Genomic DNA, 5,581 nt, shown 5'->3' with positions numbered 1-5,581 from the left:
AGAATAGCTGCAATGACAAGTGCTATATGGCTGATGGAAGAATATGTGATAAGTGATTTTAGGTCTGTTTGGTGTAGACAGATTGAACTGGTTATGATTATTCTCATAAGGAAAGCATAAGAAAAGGGTATGCTATGAATTCTGTATTGCTGTAATTTGTAGCATGCCATAGCCCCCGAGTTTTAGTAATATGGCTGCAAGGACTAGCCTGTGATGGGGGTTTCTATGTGTGCTTTGGGTAGTCAAAGGTGGAGGCCATAGAGGAGTATTTTTACCATAAAATGTATTATGCAGGCTAGTCATATGAAGACGTTGGATCAGGAGTTGGGTAATGTTTGGGTTCAGTATTGGAGTACTAAGAAATTTAGAGACCCCGTAGTGTTTTGGATATATATTAATGCTACTAGAAGTGGGAGTGATCCGACTAGTGCACAGAATAGAAGATAGAGCCCTGCATTGAGCCGTTCTGTTTGGTTACCTCATTGAGTGATGGCGATGAGTGTAGGAACTAGTGTAGCCTCGAATATAATGTAAAATAAAATTAGTTCTTTGGTGGTAAATGTTATGATTAAAAATGTTTGCAATATGATTAGTATAGTGGTGTATCGCTTTTTAGGGTTAGTGATTCTTTGAGCAGGTGAGATTGGCTGGCTATTAATATTAGTGGTAGGAGTCATATTGTTAACATCAATAGCGGTACAGATAAGGAGTCGGAAAAGAACATTAATGAGAAATTAAGGCTATTATCATTAAACTGATTAAGGAGAAGCAGGCTTCTGAGGCTAACTAGCAGCTATGGGCTGTAGCATTAATTCAAATTATATTATTTTTTGATAATCAAGTCAGGGGTATTAGTATAATCGTAGGAACAATAAATTTTAACATTGGAGGAGGTTAAGGTTTTGCACGTAGTCGGTGCCATATATATTTGACACTATTACTAATGAGGATAATCCGAGTGTGGCTTCACAGGCTGCAGACACTAACAGGATGATTGGTAGTATGTTGGATAAGGTGAAGTGTGAGTTTAGGATCATTAGAGTTGCCATGACGAATAGTGATAACATCATGCCTCCTAGACGTAATGGTGAGGCTATTAAGTGGGATTGATGTATTAGCAGTCCTACAAGGGATACTGTGTAAGCTATAATAATATTTATGTATACTAAAGGCACTTGGTAATTAGGAGGTTAGTCGTAATCTAATGAGTTGAATTCATTTGTTTTATTTTAAGCTAAATACCATATTCAGTTCATTCTAGTCCTTTTTGTGTTCATTCATAGGCTGGGCTAATTGCCAATAATGAGATTAGGAGCAGAGCTATGGTGAGTATTGTTTTTAGATTATTTGTTTGAGTTGCTCAGGGGAGGGGAAGTAGGAGGGCAATTTCTAAGTTGAAGAGAAGAAATGTGATTGCTACTAGGAAAAATCTTATGGAAAAATGCAGGCAGGCAGATCCTATGGGGTCAAACCCACATTCATAGGTACTTGCTTTTCCTGTGTAAATATTCAGCTGGGGAGTCAGAAGGAGATGAGTATGAGCAATGAGGCCAGTGCTGTGTTTGTCAGTAGGGCCAGTATTAAGTTTATTATTCTTTTTCGGGCTCTATGGAAACTGACTGATTAGAAGTCAGTTGTGCTAATTAATACTAAAAGAATTATGAGCCTCATCAATAGATAGATATGTAAAGGAATAGTCATACAGCATCTACAAAATGCCAGAATCAAGCAGCGGCTTCAAAGCCGAAGTGGTGGTTGGATGTGAAGTGGTATTTTAATTGGCGTAGGAAACAGATAATAAGGAAAGTGGACCCAATGATTACGTGCAGTCAGTGGAATCCTGTGGCCATGAAGAAAGCTGATCCGTATACTCTGTCTGAAATTGTAAATGGAGCTTCATAGTACTTTGAGGCTTGTAGGAGTGTAAAATATACACCTATGGCACGTGTAATAAAGAGGGCTTGGAGTACGTGCTTGTGATTTCCTTCCATAAGGCTGTGGTGGACTCAAGTAATACACACACCAGAGGCTAGTAGTGCAGAAGTGTTGAGGAGTGGTACTTCTAGAGGGTTTAGAGGGCGAATGCCTGTTGGTGCCCAGCACCCACCTAATTCAGGTGCAGGGGTGAGGCTTGAGTGATAGAAGGCTCAAAAGAAGCCAGTAAAAAAGAGGACTTCTGAGATAATAAAGAAGACTATCCCATATCGAAGCCCTTTTTCAACGATTGGTGTGTGATGGCCTTGGAAAGTACTCTCTCGAATGACATCTCGCCATCACTGATATATTGTTAGAGTATTAGTTAGTAGGCCTAATATTAATAATATTATCAAGTTGAAGTGGAATCATATGATTAGGCCCGATGTCATTAAGATGGCTGAAAGGGCTCCTGTTAGAGGTCAAGGACTGGGGTTTACTATGTGGTATGCATGTGTCTGGTGGGTCATTATGTATTGTCATGTAGGTAGAGGCTTACTGGGAGGGTAAACCCATAGGCTTGAATTATAGCAACGGCAAATTCGAGGATAGTACGTAGGGTAAGAATGATGAATGTAATAAAAGCTGTAGCAGTGCTGATACTTATTAATGCTAGAGTTGCCCCTCTGATTAGATGAATCAACAAGTTTCCTGCTGTAATATTGGCTGTTAATTGCACGGTAGTGATACTGGTTGGATAAATAGGCTGATAGTCTTGATAATTACTAGTATAGTATAGTATAGTAATTACTAGTATAATATAGTAATTACTAGTATAGTATAGTACTAGTATAGGGCTGAGGGAGTGGGTGTTCCTTGTTGTAGGAAGTGAGCTAAAGATGCTTTTGCTTTGTTACAAAAACCTGTAATCACAGAGCCAGCTCATAGGGGAACTGCTATTCCTACATTTATTGAGAGCTGCGTGGTAGGTGTAAATGAGTGGAGTAGTAGCCCTAGAAGGTTGGTTGACCCAATAAATAGAATGAGTGACATTAGTATTAATGATCAAGCCTGCCCCTTGTGATTGTGGATGCTTATTATGTGTTTTGATGTGAGTTGGACTAGTCATTGTCAAAGAGAAATTATGCGATTATTAATTAGTCGATTTGATGTTAGAAATAAAATACTTGGAAACATAATAATTAAAATAACTACAGGAAGACCTATTATTGTCGGGGTTATGAAAGAGGCAAATAGATTTTCGTTCATTTTGTTTCTCAAGGGATGGACTGTTTTTGCACTTTGGTGTGTGTTGACTCTGGGTTGGAGTAATAAGTGTACTTTGAGACTTTTAGTTGAAAGATAATAAACAGTGCTAGAAACATAGATAAAATGGTAATGAATCATGTTGATGTATCTAATTGTGGCATACCATTAAGGAGAGTCTTAGCTCTATAACTTAAGAGGTTAACGCTGCCTAGCTTCTTAACGAGTTTATTGTATTGATGTGGATCATTTTTCAAAGTAGTTTAGGGGTACTAGTTTGAGGACAATAGGCATGAAACTATGATTTGACTCACAGATCTCTGAACACGGTCCATAATACAAACCTGGTGGTGTTGATATTAGGGTTGTTTTATTTAGGCGTTCTGGGATTGCGTCTGTTTTTAGGCTTAGGGAAGGTACAGCTCATGAGTGCAATACATCTTCGGAGGAGATTAGTATTCGGATTGTTATTTCTATGGGTAACACTACTCGGTTGTCTACTTCTAGCAGTCATAACTCCCCTGGTTTTAAGTCTGATGTTGGGATTATATAGGGGTCAAAACTTAAATCTTCATAGTCAGTGTACTCATAACTTCAATATCACTAGTGACCTATAGTTTTTACAGTAAGAGATGGGTTGTTAATTTCATCTATCATGTAGAGGATCCACAGTTATGGCAGGGCAATTAAAATCAAAATAATGACCTGTAAGATCATTCAAATGGTTTCTACTTCTTGTGCGTCTATTGTGCTGGTATATGTTAGCTTAGTTTTTAACATTAGTGAAATGATATAAAGAACCAGAGAACTAATTAAGAAGACAATTACTAGTGTGTGGTTGTGAAAGTGTAGTAACTCTTCCATGATGGGTGATGTTGCATCTTGAAATCCTAGTTGGAAAGGATATGCCATAGATATATACAGGATTTCCACCTGTGACTTAACTTTGACAAAGTTACATAAATTTTTACTAATACCTTGTTTACAGAGAAAGACATAGCGGTTATGGTGTTGGATTGAAACCGATAAAAGAGGGTTCAATTCCTTCCTTTCTTGATTATTTTAGATTGACGTAAGTTGGTTCCTCAAACGTATAATATGGTGGAGGACATCCATTTAACCATTCTAAGTTTGTAGTAGTAAGTTCTACTGCTAGGACTTCTCGTTTGGATGCAAATGCCTCTTAGATAATGAAAATTATCAATATGACAACTGTTAGTGAGATGAATGAGCCTATTGATGAAATAGTATTTCATGTTGTGTAGGCATCTGTGTAGTCAGAGTATCGTCGAGGCATGCTGGATAGACTTAAGAAATGTTGTGGGAAGAAGGTTATGTTGACACCTACAAATATGATTACGAAGTGAATTTTTGCTCATGTTGAGTTGAGTGTATATCCTGAGAATAGTGGGAATCAGTATACAAACATTCCTATGATAACAAAGACAGCTCCCATTGAGAGGACATAGTGAAAATGTGCAACTATGTAGTAGGTATGATGAAGGACAATATCTAATGATGAATTAGCTAGGACAATACCTGTTAGCCTACCGAATGTGAAAAGGAAGATGAAACCTAGGGCCCACATCATGGCTGGGGACCATTTAATATTACCCCCGTGGAGTGCTGCTATTCAACTAAACACTTTTACCCTTGTTGGGATAGCAATAATTGTAGTGGCTGATGTAAAATATGCTCGTGTGTCAACATCTACACCTACTGTGAACAGGTGGTGGGCTCATACAATGAACCCTAAGAATCCGATTGATATTGTAGCTCACACCATGCCCATATATCCGAAAGGCTTTTTTTTTTCCCTGAGTAATAGGTTACAATGTGTGAAAATATCCCGAAACTGGGCAGGATTAAAATATATACTTCAGGGTGTCCAAAGAATCAGAACAGGTGCTGATACAAGGTTGGATCCCTTCCCCTTGCAGGGTCAAAAAAGGTTGTGTTTAATTTTCAGTTAGTAATATAGTGACTCTGGCTGCTAGTACAGGGAAGGATAATAGAAGTAATACTGCTGTGATTAATACTGATAGTACAAATAGTGGTGTTTGATACTGGGATATAGCAGGTGGCTTTATATTGATAATAGTGGTAATAAAATTAATAGCCCCTAGAACTGAGGACATGCCAACTAAATGTAGGGAAAAATTAGTAAGGTCAACTGAAGCCCCTGCATGTGCTAAATTTCTGGCCAAGTGAGGATACACAGTTCAGCCTGTACCTGCACTGGCTTCAACTATTGACAATGCCAGCAATAATAAGAAAGGAGGGAGTAGTCAAAAACTCATGTTATTTATACAAGGGAAAGCCATATCAGATACTCTGATCATTAGAGGCACCAGCCAATTTCCGAAGCCACCAATTATGATGGGCATGACTATAAAGAAAA

At 38.2% G+C, this 5,581-nt stretch overlaps 2 pseudogenes; both read right to left on the bottom strand.

The window, feature by feature from the left end:
• Nucleotides 1-2,443: 2,443 nt before the first annotated feature.
• Nucleotides 2,444-3,183, bottom strand: LOC132518815 (ATP synthase subunit a-like; annotated as a pseudogene).
• A 243-nt stretch (nt 3,184-3,426) lies between these two features.
• On the bottom strand, nt 3,427-4,092 carry LOC132518814 (cytochrome c oxidase subunit 2-like; annotated as a pseudogene).
• Nucleotides 4,093-5,581: the final 1,489 nt, after the last annotated feature.

The sequence above is a fragment of the Lagenorhynchus albirostris genome, chromosome 3, assembly GCF_949774975.1.
Source record: "Lagenorhynchus albirostris chromosome 3, mLagAlb1.1, whole genome shotgun sequence".
Classification (NCBI taxonomy): domain Eukaryota; kingdom Metazoa; phylum Chordata; class Mammalia; order Artiodactyla; family Delphinidae; genus Lagenorhynchus; species Lagenorhynchus albirostris.
The sequence above is the reverse complement of the archived record's forward strand: the minus strand, read 5'-3'. Positions and strand labels throughout refer to the sequence as shown.